Source organism: Callorhinus ursinus, unplaced genomic scaffold, assembly GCF_003265705.2.
Source record: "Callorhinus ursinus isolate GAN/ISIS: 27379988/994484 unplaced genomic scaffold, GSC_fseal_2.0 scaffold59, whole genome shotgun sequence".
In the NCBI taxonomy this organism is placed as follows: Eukaryota; Metazoa; Chordata; class Mammalia; order Carnivora; family Otariidae; genus Callorhinus; species Callorhinus ursinus.
In genome coordinates, this window is record NW_027397121.1 from 6658454 (window position 1) to 6674452 (window position 15999).

Here is a 15999-nt window from a genome sequence, read left to right on the forward strand (position 1 = left end):
ATCCACACAATAAAAGTTATGAGTCAAAGGAAACTGATTATATAAAATGCAGTTAACAAAATATTAAGAAATTGGGATGGAGTAATACATGGGCTTCTTTGTTAATGCACTAAATAATAAAATGGAGCAGTGGGTCTAATAAATTTACCATCACTTTGAAGTAGGGTTGAGCATAAATGATATTTCAAGACTGGTGCGGCAATTATGATATGATTTAAAATTATCTGCGCTTTCCGTGTGTGACAGAGCCACAGGGTTCTGTGAAAACTACTATGGTTTGTCGCTAACAGGCACAATGAAGGAAGTGCTAAATTTCAGCTAAAAATGAGTAAAATAAAGATGTGATTTTTTTTCCCCATTCCTATTCACTGACTCCCTGAATTCCCAGGGATCATTGTTAATCCCTGGACCCGAGGACCTTCTTAGGAGCTGGAGACAAAGGGAAACAAACAGCTAAGAGCCTGGGGGGGGGGGGGGAAGCAGGGAGAAACCAGGGGGGAGGAGGTCAGGGAGGGAGGGGGGGACCCCTGCGGGAAGTGAGGGAGGGCACCTGGGGGCATCTGGGGGGAGAGGAAATGGGGAGGAGGCCAGTGAGGTGGAGGTGCCTGAGTGGGTAGGGAGAGGCGGCCATGAGGTGGCAGAATTTTGAGCCATGCTAAAAACTAGGATTCATCCCAGGAATGGCAGGGCAGTGAGACCGCGGAGGCAGGTGGTCTGGCCAGTGCTGTCACAGGGGTGCTCTGGCTGCATGAGAAGCACCCACTGCATTCCTCCAGGCGGCAGTGGGGGTGGGAGGAGTGGTTGGATTTGGGGGCACACTTTTCAGGCAGAGTCGGCAGGAGTTCTGGTGAGGGTTGCAGGTCAGAGTGAGAAAAGGAGAGGCGTTTCCGCCCTACTCCCTGACCCCACCCTGAGGGCTGGCGGCAGAGTGAAGGCTCTGGGTGCTCGTCCCACTGCACAAGATGGGGTGGTGGAGCTCTGGTCCCACCACCGGTCCCTACCCCTCAAGGTGCCCTGTGGGAGCAGAGGCAGAAGGCAGGGACAAGGGGGAGCCCCCACCAGGGGCCAGATTGCAAACTCACCCCTCGGGCGTTCCAAAGCAAATGCTCTCCCTCTCCCATCAATCAGTATTGCCTTTTACAGAAGTCTTTGAGGACACCTTCCTGCTTCCTCTGCATAGTACTGGCTTTGCTAAATTACTTGCTTTGCCAACATCCAGGGAGTTCCTCAAGAGATTACTTCTCTGCTCTGTTGACACGGATGTCCTCTATTTATTCTCATTTCCCAGGCAGTTCTGAACATCCTCCAACACACCTCCCCCTCCTCCAGGGTCATTTCCAAAGACAACTGCAAGACTAGGAGGCTTTGTCCCAAACTGAAAAACAAGCCACCCTAGTAGATGCTCAGAACATGCTTGTTGACTGAATGAATGAGGTGAATAATAAGGAAAGACACCTTCTCAGCTCTCTCCGAGTCTGTTCTCTCTCATTTATCTTGAGGTCCCAGAACATCAGATGCACCCACAGACCCAAGTGAGATCAGGGGACTGTCCCGGGTCCTGATGCCTTGGCTTGGCTGCCATGTTGGATTGTCCATGACTTGCCCTGTAGTCAGCTGGACGGTGGAAGAGCTGGTGGTAAAGTCCTTGTCTGTCTCTACACTCACACCCATTCCCATCTGTCTCTGCATCACATCCTGTCTCCTGGCCTGTCTCTGTCCCTCACCATGGCCATGCTTTGTGGCCATTTGGTTCTCTGGTGAAACAGGGTCTGGGACCTAATTTTTTGCCTTCCTAGCTCTCCCCCAATAAGGCTGGTTCATGGGACTTCAAAATCCCTGCCCCAGGAAGGGTCTTATCCCAGGAAAATGCCCTTTGGGATGCTCAGGGAGTCCAGAAGATTCCTAAAGCCTAGAGCAGGGGTTGGCAAACTATGGCCTGTGGGCCCAATCTGGCTCACCACCTGTTTTTGGATGGTCTGTGAGCTAAGAATGGTTTTCACATCTTTAAATATGTGAAAAAGAATCAAAATAAGGATAATATTTTGTGGTGTGAAAATTAAATGAAATTAAAATTTCACTGCCCATATATAAAGTTTTATTGGCACGCAGCCATGCTCATTTACGTAATGTTTACGGCAGCTTTTGCACCATGTCTGCAGAGCTGGGTGGTTGTGACAGACTGTATGTGGCCTGTGAACCTCAAATATTTATATCTGGCCCTCTACGGAACAAGTCTGCCGACCCCTGGCCTGCAGCCCATGGCCGGTGGAGCCTAAACCCAGGGGCAAGTCCACGCCCCCCGTCCCTCACCTGCTGGCTTGGGTCACATAACCAAGCTCCCTTATCCCTCAAGGCATGAGGATTTTCCCACCAGTAATTCATACCTCCTGCTAAGGTCAGTTTGAGGATTTCACGAGATGGGTTTGGGTGGCATGTGGCGCTAATGGGCACAGAGTGGAGGCTCACAATGCAACCCCTGAGAATTGCCCTGAAGAGGCCAGGTGTGCAGGGCACCTGAGGGTGGCTCAGGTTATGATCCCAGGGTCCTGGGATCCAGGCCTGCATCGGGCTCCCTGCTCCGGGGGAGTCTGCTTCTCCCTCTCCCACTCCCCCTGCTTGTGCTCTCTCTCTCAAATAAATAAATAAAATCTTAAAAAAAAAAAAAAAAAGAGGCTAGGCGTGGCCCATTTCATCCTGGAGAAAGCAAGCTATCAGCTCCACCGCCGGGCCAGCCTGACAAGTGAGGCAGGATCAGCTGGCTTCTCCTCAGAGGTGCAGCACCATGGCTTTGGGTGGGAGAGGAGATCCATCAGGGTGGGCGACCACCTGGCCAAGGAGGCAGGTGGGGGAAGAAGGGTGTGGTTCAAAGAGCACTGTACAGGTGGCCCTGGGGGATTTGGGCAAGCCCCTGTCCTTCCTGGGACTACGGTCTATTGGTATCACTGGGGTCAACTTGCAGCCTCCCCCACCTCCAGATCTGAGACGGGGCAGACCCTGTCAGCATCTCCCTGCCCCCTCCCAGGTGTTTATTACCCCTAACCACCTGCTCCCAGGGCAGGGCCCTCAGAGTGTGGCTGGGCCCAGAGGGGGGTGGAGGGGCGCTCAGGAACAGGTGGAGCTTGTCCAGGCTCTCGCCTCCCACAGTGGCTTTATTAATTGTTTATATTGAAGTCTGTTAATTGGCAATAACCAGCATGCTGAAGTGTCTTTTTAATCACCCCCTCTCAGGGCCCTGAGGCTGTGAAGAATTGGTGGATTCAATAAAGTGAGAAGGAATTAGCACCCCCCCATCCTCTTCATTATCACAGTTAGATAAACTGCCAACACCTGTCACACAAATGGAGCGGGAAAGAAAACTAGCCCCTCCTCCTGGCCCTGCCAGAAAATTCTGTGGGTGACGTGCAGGCCTGACCACACTGGGCATTGCACAGCCGCAGCCCCTCCCACCCAGGCGCACACACATGCCCCCCCCCACAGGTGTGCACAGACCCGCAGTGCTGTGCTGTTCTAGAGCACACCCATTCAGTCAAGAGGCATTTCTTGAGCACCTACTCTATGCCAGGGGCTGTGCTCCCTGGGATACCATAGTTATCTGTCATTGCCCTGGAGGAAACTGCAGACCCACAAGGAATCAGACCAAACAGGAACATTAGGACAATGAGAGAGGCCTGTGTGGGGTGCTGTGGGAGGCCAGAGGGCCAAGGACTCTGTTCTTGGGCGGCACAGGGCCTCTAGTTCTTATGACCTGGCGCAGGTGCATTTACGTGCCCCGTTGCATCTGCCGAGGCTCCTGGAGCCCCCATCTCGGTCCTCAGGTGAAGCTCTATCGCACCCACACTTCTGCGGTTCCCAGGTCTCTATCGCTGGGCTTGGAGGCAGGGCAGCAAGGGGAGCTTTGTAAACAGGTGGGGTCTGGAGCAGGGGCTGCTGCCTGGGTGGGAGGGGCCGCAGTGGGAAGCTCTGGCCGGTCGGGGCAGGGGTGGGGGGGTGCAGTGTGAGGCCCCACGCACACCGTCCTGAGTAACATGCTGTGGCTCCCCGTTACCAGGGTCTCGGGCTTGTGTTGAAGCCCCTGTGGTGTCTGAGCGGGGTGTCTGCCTCTCTGCCTGGTCTCTCCCCAGGGCCCAGCCCTCCCGTGGCCTCCTGTAACCCACTCCAGCCACATGACCACCAGCCCTGCGGGGCCTTGTCTACAGAGCCACTGCTCTGTGTTGCTCCCATCCCTCCTGCCAGGCTCTGTTTGGTTTCTTTTCATGGGGGAGGGCGGTGGAGGGGGCCTGCACTGTTCAGCCTTGTGCCAGATGGCGAAGGAGCCGCTTCCATGAGGGACACGAGAGCGTCTGCATGCGGGAGAAGCGGGTCAGAGAGGGGACCATTCTGTGTCTTTACACAGGGGACAATGGTGTCTTGTTGATGGTGTCACCACAGTGCCTGTGGAGGGGACATGGCCCAGAGTTGCCAGGACTTGAGAAGGTGCTGCCTGCAGCCCACGGGGGCCATCCCTTTGGTGTCTCCCTGGGGATGGGGCCGCTGTGAGAAGCCGATAGAGCCCGAGAGCAAATGGGGGGGCAAGAAACAACCAGGGGCTTTAACAGTTGATGTGACCATACTTGTAGTAGGGAATTGCCACAGGAAATGCGCCCCCTCGGCGACTGTCTACACATCCAACTTCTCCTCCAGAGGATGGGGACTGGGTTTTATTTATCCCCGTGTCCCCAGCCAGGGTCTGGGACCATGGAGGAGCTGACGGGGACAGTTCTACAGCTCGTCCCTGACACTCCGGTGCCTGACGGGAGCGGGAGTCAACACGGACCTTTGGGCCTCGGGGCCTGGGCAGACCCTTCTCCTGAATGACATTGCTCCCGGGAGGCCCTTGATCTTCCTCCCTGGCTCCAGCTCCTCAAGGGGACCTCCTGTAGCCCAGCAAGGTGGGGGCATGACTGTACACTCATACTTAGGCCGGGGCAGGCATCTGGGAGCAAGGACAAAGGAGAAGCCAAGCCATATATCTCTCCCCTTGAGAGCAGCCTGGATTGGCCAGCTGCGGGGAGGGGGACAGCTCTGCACATCTAGGGCTCACGTGTACCCAGAACCTCTGATAAACGAGTGATTGGACCCCAGGGATGTCACTTCCTCTCTTTAGACTCCAATTTTCTCATCTATCAAATCAGCATCCTAGGTCTGACCTTGCAGTTTCCCACCCAGAGAGCTCCAGGGGGCTCCCATTACTTACAGAATGAAGCCCAGGGTCTTCTGTGGGCCTACAAGACCCCAGGGGGCCTGGCTCAGCTGCCTGCCCAGCCCTGCTCCCCATCTTCCTGCACCAGGTGCCCCACATTCCTGCTGTGGGGAATTCCTCCCTGTTTCCTGAGTGTGCAGCTCTTCCACATTCATCTGGGCTCCTCCTTCAGCTTAGAATGCTCTTTTCTGTCTAGCAACATGCATTTCATCCATGAAGACGCCACTCTTTGACCTTCTTCTTGTACCGTGCATCCACCCCATCTATGGTGCTCCCAGCCTATCATCATCCCTGTGACACAGAGCTTCTGCAGGAGCCATGCCATGGTGGCTATATACCCCCAAGACCTACATGGAGTCGTGCACGGTAACTCTTTGCCAAGGAAATGAGGGGGCAAAAGTGCTTTCTGAGGTCCACTGCAACTTCTGGATCCTGATACGGGGGCGTATGTGTGGGAAAGGTGAGAATCAGTAGTTGGGCGATGGGGAGGTGGGGGAAGCTGTGTCCTTGAGGAATGACCTCAGGCCTCGGAGCTACAGTATACCCCCAGTACCCCACGGGCCCCACAGCTTCCATAATGGGCTCACTAAGAGAGTCATAGGACCAGGGCACCTGGGTGGCTCAGTCGTTAAGCGTCTGCCTTCAGCTCAGGTCATGATCCCAGAGTCCTGGGATCGAGCCCCGCATCGGGCTCCCTGCTCAGCGGGAAGCCTGCTTCTCCCTCTCCCACTCCCCCTGCTTGCGTTCCCTCTCTCGCTGTGTATCTCTCTGTCAAATAAATAAATAAAATCTTAAAAAAAAAAGAGAGAGTCATAGGACTGAAGCATTCAATAGGATTAGGTTTGACCGGGAGTAATAGAGACAAAATATCAATAGGTTAAATGATATAAAAGTGCATTTCTCTTTCATGTAAAAGTCCAGGGTCAAGTAGTCCAGGGATGACATGGCAGTTCAGCTCTACAGTCCTCAGAGACCTGAGCTCTTTCTTATTGCTTTGCTATCTATGGTTTCCACTCCAGGATCACCTCATGGTCCAAAAGGGCTGCCACAGCTCATCAGCAGAAAAGAAGAAGGGATGAAGAAGGGGCAAAGTGTGTATGCCAACTGTCTTTAAGCAAAATTCTGGAAGCTCTATATATGTCCCATTGGCCAGAACTTAGATAATCACTCCTAGCTGCAAGGAAAATGTCTTTACATTCCAGACAGCAACTGAAAGACAGGGTGAACAGATATTGGGGAATCAGTAGCAGAATTTTCCCCAGGGCTCAGCTCCTGCATTCGCTGTGTTCTCCCTTTTCCATTGTTCTTGGCTGAGTCCCCAGAGGCACATGGGCTGGGAGTTTGTCCCTGTCCAGCCTCTCTGTGGACATAACCCTACGGCAGACAGTGCCAGCCCGCCTGCCGTGGCATCCCCTGGTTCAGGGCAGGGTGAAGTGGGGAGAGGACAGCCTGAGCTAGTAAGGCCTGCTGGGCCCAGGAGCCAAGCCGCCAGAGGGCAGCCTCCCGGGCTTTGCTGGCTCTCTCCCCATATCCCTGTTCTCCAGATGCTGTGCTCGCTCCAGGAGGGCAACTTCTGGTGAGGGCAGGGCCACCACCTGCCTTTCTTTTCAGCGGTATTTCCCAAGTACCACAGGTACTCAGCACCAGACCAGGCGCCGGGTGTGCAAAGGAGCTTGAGGAGCCTGTAGGTGAGTTAGAGAAGGTGTACACATACCTGTCACCGCAGAGAACAAAGAGGACTCAGGGGGACTCTGTCCCTGGTCCCGGAGGCCCTGGGCTAGGCACCCCCCCCTTACCCTGCCCACAGAGGCCCCACATCCCACCTTCTCCTCTCACGGCCTGGCTGACGTCAAAGCGAAGCTTGTCTTCAGCTGCTCCTCGTCCCCGCCAGCTCCTTCCTGACGGGTCACATTTCTACCTTCTTTATTCTTCACGCTAAGTGCTCCACAGAGGATGGCCTCAAGGAAAGTCTCTGCTATGGAATGCTTTCCTCTCTGCCTTGGGTTTCCGGACTTTGTCTGATAGCTTAGCTTGATTGATTGATTGATTGATTCATTCATTCATTCATTCACTCAACAAATATGTTGGAGGCCATGAGGACACAGCAGACACAAACTTCCTGCCTCCAGGAACTCCTGTGCTAGGGTAAGGGCCTTGTCTCCAGGCCTCCGCTCCAGCCACAGAATCCCAGTTTTCACTTGGGGAGCTCCCACCTCTTTTTAGTCTGTGTGGAATGAGCGGACCCCACTCCCGGCTCAGGTGGCCACATGACCCCAGCCTCACCAAACCCATCAATACCAGGGCTTTGAAGTGGTGTCCCCTTTCTGTGGGAGTTTTCCCACTAGTAGAAGGCAAAGCTGGGCTGCCAGGGGTCTTCCCTGCCTGCCCGTGACTGAAGCCAGCTCACAGGAGTCAAGACAATCCTGATGACATTGCTTGAGCATCTGGATCCAGCTGTATCTGAAGCTCCAGACTTTTACCTTGACTTGAGGAAATAAATCCACCTCCCCCATTTTTATTTTGCCTGAGCTAATTTGAATACAGTTTCTATGACTTACAACTTGATGAATACAAGGGTTTACAATGTCACCTCTCCATGGGTATTTGGATTTAAATAGGAAGAGCTCTGGAGGTGGAGACATATTTAAACCGTAAAAGAATAAGCTAAGGAAAGGAATATATTAGAATATTTAGAATAGGCTTGGCCTCTCCAGTGAGCCTGGGCAGCTAGTTCCATCCTCTATCTGATTCACTGCTGAACCCCAGATCCACTCTATCTCTGCCCAGACCTCCCTCCGGGCTCCAGAGCTACCAGCTCCGCCTAGCTTCCTGCCGGACATGCCTGCCTAGACAGCCCTGTACCCGCCGCACCTGCTACACGTCCCAAATTCAATACATTCTCCCCCGCCTGCCTCCACTGTAGCCCTCTGTGCCCTTCAGCACCGTCAGCCCGGGTCCCAGCCCCTACCAGTCCAGCGCCCCCCCCCCCCTCGCCCCCCCCGCCGGCCCCCCCCCCTGTTCCAGCTTCCTTCACTGCCTGTTGCCTCCTGCTCACAGTGCTAGCGCCCTCTTATTCTCTCCCCAACTTCCAGGTTTGTCCTCTCTCCACCCATTCCTGGCACCTGCCAGGGCCTCATTCTAAACACAGGTGTGTTTGGGACAGACTCTCTTTGGTCCCTGATCTTCAGGTGGGGTGCTGTGGTCTGGCAGGACTGCTCTGAATGGCCCAGAAGGGGGAGGACAGGGAACCCTGGGAAGAGCCTGGTTCCTGGCACCTTGGAGACAAGAGAGGCCGTGGGTCCAGTCTCTGGCGGAGGGAGACGGAAGTCCAGTGCCATCTTAGAGATCCCCTAAAGGGTGGCACTGTCCAGAACGTCCCACTCTGCCCAGTGCAGGCTAGATTTGGCTGAACTTTGTCGGGCCACACTTACCTCTCTACCCTTGAGGCCCGGGAGTGGGTGGGTGGGTACGGTGGGATGACCAACACTCTCATGACATGAGGGGAAAATGCGGGGCCTGGAAGACCCCACCGCGGACGGCCCCTGCCTTCCCAAGAGGCCTCCTTAGCAAAATTTGGGTTTTTTTTTTTTTTTTTTTTTAATCAGGAGCAGAGGCGCAGGGAGGAGGCAAAGCTCTAGGGCGAACACACCTATCTCTCACTCGGTGACTTTAATTAATTTCTAAAAGCCCTGCCCCTGGCTGAAAAGCCATAAAGATGAAAAAATGTTTTCATTAATTTTAATGAAAAAATTACAGTGTGTTCCATCCCATACCAAGACACCGAATTTCTCACAGAAAAACATAGTAATTGTGCAAGGGAAACATGTTTATGGAAGGAATAAACAGCGACCTGAAATTAAACACTGTGGTCAGTAACTAAAATACAACGTGATGAAGGTTTCTCGGTCCCGCTCGGGAGGCGGTAGGGCCCTGCTAGGTGGGGAAGGCGGCAGGGGGCGGGGCGCCCTCGGGGGACGCACTTCCAGGCAGCGCCTTTGGGGGCTCACGGTTATCTTGCGCTAAAAAGTAGTTAGAGAAAGTGGACTTCGGGCCGAAGTCAAGGCTTACCAGAGTGCGCTTGCGAACAGATGTTTGTGGCTGTGCGGGGAAGCTGCCTCCTGCCTCGGAGCCGCTCTGTGTTCACCGTAACCGACTGAAGCGGTTTGGTGCGTGCAGACGTGGTCCCAACTCCGAGGTATTATTCCACAGGACGACCTCGCCCGGAGACCACAGAGGTGAGTAAACAGATGGCAAGAGTGTCTTTCTCTGGGGCGCCTGGGTGGCTCAGTCGGTTAAGCGTCTGCCTTCGGCTCAGGTCATGATCCCGGGGTCCTGGAATCGAGGCCCGGATCCGACTCCCTGCTCCTTGGGAGCCTGCTTCTCCCTCTGCTTCTCTCTCTCTGTCTCTCATGAATAAATAAATAAAATCTTAAAAAAATATATTTTAAAAAAGAGTGTCTTTCTCTGAAAACAGATTGCAGAACTCTACTTTTTAGAGTTGGTTTAATTATTGGGTTTGGGGGTGAAATGGTTTTATTACAGAAAAAAAAGAGGAGGCATTGTTGGCTGAAAAGTTATGTACCTTGTTTAAGAGCCAGTAGGGCAAAAAGTCTCCAAGTGCAGAGCCTGAGGCAAAGGCCTGTGTCTTCCCAGGAAGCGGTTCCCAGGTTCCCAGCCTTGTCGGGAGGGGGCTTCTATGCCCCCCACGTGCCAGCCAGAGTGGGGGGATTTGGGAGGAGAAAGCCAGCCCTTCTGGTGGTTGACGGTGTTTGGGAATTCAGGAGAAACAGAGTTAGGGCTGAAGCAGGTGGGTTTTCCCTTCTACCCTCCACCCCCCGGGGGCCCCGGCTCGATCCCCTCCAAACAGCTAGCTTGAGGGCCCAGAGGAGGAAAAACCTCATGAACAGGGTTAGAGTCTGAGCTTATAAGCTTCAAGCCAAAACATGGGCCTGTGATTCTATGATCATGTGGGGAAGGGCAAACCTGATTCCTCTCCCTGCACCCCCCCATTGTGGAGTCTGCTGTTTGTGGGGCCCAGCATCCATTCCCCCCACTTTATGGCAACAAAGCCCCTTATTTCCTTTAGAGGAACGCCCCACTCTACCCTTGGTCATGCTGCTTGGGCTCCTTTCAGCCCTGGGGTGGGTGTGTGTGGTGTACTGGATGTCTGCAACCAATCAGTGAAAATCCCTGGCCACAGAAATTGGTCCACCAAATGGGTACATGACCCAATTAAAGCCAAGGAGACACAAGGATGCTGGGGGATTCCAGGAAAGGAGACTCTTCTGCTTTTCCAAGAGTTGCCAGCAGAGTTGTGTTTGCTCCCAGCAGAGTGGAAGGCAGTGTGCAGAATGCTGACGGCCATTCTGTGGGGGCCGGAGAGGGCAATGTTAGGATAAGGTCAATACCATGGAAGGCAGAGGGGAGTGGCAGGAATAAGGTCTTTAGTGATATCACTGGGCTGCTGGATCCAGCCTCGTCTGAAGCAGCTAACTTCATATTTTTTTAAAATTGTGTGAGCCCTTCTACTTTTTAAGCCAGTATTTTCTGCTACTTGCAACTAAAATATTCCCTCCTGATATTCCTGGTTTCTGCTCCAGAGAGTATAGAGGGTCACTCCCACGTGGGACGGAAAGGAGAAGCCCTGACACAGGGTTCATCATGGGGTTACTGAAGATGGAGCTCTGCTGGGCACAGCCCACATGGGGCCAGGGACACCAATGGCATCTGATTCATGATGGATAGTTCAGGCTGCCAAGTGCTTGGTGACTCAGGGTTAGGTATTCAGTCTCTGTGGAACCTGAGGCAAGAACCCATTTCCTCAAAGGAGAAAGCTCTAGAGACTCCATTGGGCCTTTCCCACTGGAGAAGTGTCTGCCTGCAGCAAGCTCCACGCAGCACTGAGCCCTGCCCCAGACACTCTGAGCTCCGCTGGGCAAGCACTGAGGTCGGAGGGCCTTGCGCCACAGCCCAGGCCCCTGCAGAGCCTCCGCTTGCTTGGGACCCCCCCAAAGCTGGACACTTCCCACCTGCTTAGAAAAGGTGTTGGCGGAGTTGACCTCAAGGCCGCTTCCAAAATCCAAAGAAGTCCACCAAGCATTGTGCCTCCTTTCAGAGGCGGGAGGTTCGAGTTGCAGCCAATTCTCCTTCACTTTGGAGAGAGTATTCCAACATGCCTCAGACCATGGGCCTGCAGGATCCTCACCAAGGTGGTGGGCCCTGGGTTATGTCCCCGTCTCTGTCACGTGCATCTTACCGAGACGTCTAGGGCACCTGTGACGACCTTCTTGTCGGATGCTGTCAGTGTGATGCTATCCCTTCAGAGCACAGACCGTGGGCAGGGGGATGCCCCGTGGGCAGGGGAGGGGGTCCAGAGAAGAGCTGGAAGGCCAGCACCCTGGAGGCAGGACCGTGACATTCTCCTACTGCTCTGGTCAGGAGCAAGCGACCTGCTTCCGGTGTGCTCTGTTTGTCAGATGGAGTGCGTTCCACTTTCCAGACCAGCCGCTGAATACCAAGCGCCGGGGCTGAAGTAGTTTGCTTGGCCACGGAGACCACATCTGGAACAGCAGCTGCGAATGGAGTTGGTTATAGCACGCCGTTGCGGTTTGCCCAGATCTGGGATAGAGTGAGGGTGCCATCGGGAAAATCACAGCCCCCTGTTTCCGGTGTTTGAGGGTGGCCCTCCGCTCTGCCGTCTCCTCGGGGTCGTGGTGCTGCTTTGGTTCGCTGTGTCTGTAGGTAATGGGGGTGTAATGCCTTCCTCCTGGCCGGTCCTCTTGGAATAGGTCCTAGTCTTCCATTTGGGAAGCTGATGGGGGTTTTCTGTCACCCACGAGGACCTCTATTTCCTCTCGGGAACTGGAGACGTAACCCATGGTGGGGGTTGAGGCCCCACTGACCTAGTGTGGGGTGACTCCAGTGGGGAACACAGTGAGCCCTGAACTCCCGAAGTCAGCTCTGCCCTTGGGCCACGTGGCATTCCTGTCCCCAGGAGTGAGACTTAGCCAGGTACTCGTCTAACCACCTCTCACTTCCGTGCTCAGCAACCCAGGTAAAGGGAAGCAGTTTCCTTTGGGGAAGCCAGTTGGAAGACTTATCACGTCGTCTGTGTGCTGTTGCCAATGAGGTCCTTGCTCAGAGGCACTGCCCACCCCTGCATTTGAGAGGCCCTGGGTTGGAACCAGCCCTGGACTGGCAATTCTACCCCAATTACAGGTCCCCAAGGGAGCCCAGTACTCGGCAAACCCAGAGGTGAGGAAGATCTCAGTGGGCTCCTTGCTCATCCCGTCCCAAGGGACCCTTGAGCAAGCACCCATGCTCAGGGATCTCTGCCTCCCAGACGCCTCCCGCCTCTCAGGGATGACTATGCCTACTATCTTCACATGATGACTTTATTGGGCTGGGCCCCCAAAGCTCCTTCCTTCCACCCACTCTAAAATTAGAAACCCCCCTGCAAGAGCAGCCCCTTTGCCAGAATTCCTCAGCTACGGAGAGCAGGTAGCTGAGCCCATTTTAAAGACTTGGAAGGTAACGGTTAATAAGGAGTTCGACTGGTATCGGCCATGTTTCATGTGTGGCCATGAAAATGCACTTGGCCTACCGCGGGGTTCCTAATTGACCATGGCCCTCGCTGCTGCGCTGAGTCCTCCACTGGATTTGCGTCAAGGCGACACATCCCCAGGTGGCACCCAGCCCTGCTGTGCCTGGCAGCGACACCAGGCAATCCCTGTCTTGTCACAAGCAGGGCTCCTCCTCTTGCGAGTGACTTTGGCTCCAGGACATCCCATTGGCCTTGAGGAATGTATCAGAACTGCACTGCTGTCTGGGATTCTTCCTAGCGAGCCTTCCTCCCTCCCCTCCGCCCTCCCCAGTGGTCAGGCTGCACTGCAGTCTGGTGGCCCTGTCCCCCCTTCCACCTCCCTCCCCATTTCCCTTCACAGACGTTTCCGGGTGCCCTCCTGATGTCTGCTTTCCTGGAGGACTCGAATTCACTCATTCCATATGTTAGGTTGGATAAGAGGTTCATGGATGTTTGTTACCTTATTCTTTATGCCTTTGTCTGAAATATATTACTGATTTTGGTTAAAAAAAAAAAAGAAAGCTTATGTGATCTCTTTTCACTAGAAGTACCATCCCGTGGGGCAGGAAGGGAGCGTCCCGCCAGGGATGGGGATTGATAGATCGAGTCAGCATCCTTGTCTCTTTTCCTCCATGACTCTCATTATGCCAGGGATTTTCTAGGCCTTTTTGCCCAGTTAGTGACCATCATCATTTGGCCCAGGTTTGCATTGGTGACTTCAGCAAAATGTCAGAACTTGTGCCAACTGCCCGGGAGAGCACGCTGCGTGCAGAATTTCTGGTGACTACACCCATCTCCATCAACGTAGCCAAATCCACGCTCCCATCCTTCCCGGCTTGATGGAGGCACCCTCAAAATTCATCCCCACGTGTATCCCTCATACCTTTGAAATACAAACTCAGGACTTCCTGCAGATCAGTCCTCTGATTCTGCATTGTATCATTTGGACCACATGGGGCCCAGATCCTCAAGATTCTGGGAGAAACCGAGGGCGGGTCATGAGGGAAGTCAAAGGTGGGAACAGTGAGCCACCTGGGGGCTTAGGGTCCTCCAAGTTCTCATAATCTTCCCAGATATCATCATTCCAGTAGGATACGAGTGTTTCCTGACCAATGCCTGCCCTTCCACCGAGGGGAACTGGTGAGGTTGGGAATTCAACAGACACTGTCATTCAGTAACTTCCAAATCCATCTGTAAGTTCAGTCATCTGTAATTTCAACTCCATGGCTATCTGCAATAAAAGATTCCTTCAGCATGGTCATCTAATGGCCCTAAATTGTATTCTGTGCCTTGGGGCAAACATTTTGATTTGAACCTGTCATTTTCTGGCTTTAAATGATCCAGTGTTAGGAACAAGCATCCAGCCAATGGGTCTGGCGCTCGTCATCCTTTATACAGCGGCTGTGGCCACTGCCCCTCTTTGACTTTCCGCTGGGACATGGTCCCGGTGGCTGGAGGGTAGAACATGATTAGCTGTTCACCACCGGTCCCCTTGGCTAACGTCTCCTCTGTCCAGTCTTATGAACCCGAGGCTTCCGGATTTGGGCCTTGTGGAGTTACGAAAAGCAATTCCAAGTAGCTCACGCAGCCCTAAGGGTTTTCATGAATCTCACTCCTGGTACTAATTTCTGAATTGGGATTATTTGGTTGCAAGCGCCGAAAGTTGTGAAACAAGAGTGGGCGATTTACTGAAGAGGCGGCGAAGCAGGTCACAGAGTGGGAGGAAAAGCTAGACCATGGGCCTTGGGATGGAGGGAGCGTGGGCAGCTCTGTGGATCTGAGGAGCATAGATAGTCTCTCTTAGGTACTGCCCCAAACTGCCTCAGCTCTTACCACCTTCTAGCCCTGTGGGTCTCCAATAGAGATGCAGATTCTCAAGAGAGGTGCTGATGGGTCTAGACTGGGTCACAGACCTAACCCTATGGTGAGGGACAGGGTGATGAGATTGGCCACCTCCCAGAAGCAGCACAGAACCAGGGAAGCTGTGCCCTCCCCTCCGCCAACCGATGAGAAGATGCTGAGCAGGTAAAACCAGCATGTGGGTTCCATACGTACTCCCTCAGTTCTGAGCCTTTTGGCATTCTCTTCCCTCTTCCTGGAGGGCTCCGCTCTCCTGCAGGCCTGGGCAGAGATGTTGCCACCCCTAGGAAGTTTCTGTGAGGTTCCACACCCAGGATAAGTGCCCCTCCTAAGTGCTTCCATGGCACTTGGGTCCCTGCATTTTCATTGTTTGTTTACTTGTCTTTTTCCCTCACTGGATTGGGAGCTCAATGATAAGAAGGATTATTATGTTTGCCTTGCTTACAAGTTATAAGCCTTAAAGCGACAAAATTCATGGCACATAGTAGGACCTCAGTAGCTATTTGTTAACATGAAGAGAGGATGAAGAGCTGGCTCTTTCACTAACCAGCTGTGACCTCAGGGAAGACCCCTTTCCTCTGGGCTTTGGTTTCTTATTCATAAAACACAGAATAACAGCCTCTCCTGTTCCAGGGGAGTTTGATGGCAAGAGATAGAAATCCCCTCAAGCTAGCTCACCACAGGGGGACGGGGCATTATGAGACATTGGGGGTGTCTCACAGAACCCGAGGGCTTCACCAGGAGCTGGGCAATGTCAGGCATCAGCACATACATGGGCTTTGTCTTGTTCCCTCCCTGGGCCGTGGGGTCTCATGCCTGCGGCTCACTGTTCCAAGTTCCTGCTTCTTGTCTCTGTTCATGGATGGCGGGTCCTCTTCAGCCCACACATCTCAGGTCTTTCCAGCTCTGGCGTCGTGGGCTGGGTTCCCAGGAGGCAGACTCCGAAATGGAGAAGGCGGGTTGATGATAGCTTTTGGATGGCTCATTCACTATGTGGGCCACAACCTCTTACTGCTGGCGAAACCTTGGGCAGGTCACTTAACTCCTCCAGCCCCTGTGTCTCCATCAGTGAAATGGGGATAACTACAATGTCTACACCATTAGGTGAGCTCGTAGCACCTGGTATATGGGAAACGCTCAACAAACGTTAGTCAGTATTATTACCCTGAGGATCAACAATTCCGATGGTGGCATTTGAGGCATGGCAGCAGCGTGTCGGGGGTGAGGCGTCTGTTGTGCCCCCGTCCCATGGGGCTCCGCCTCGGAGACTACAGTTCGCTGAGCTAGGAGTGATGCGATGAGCTCCACAGAGGCAGGT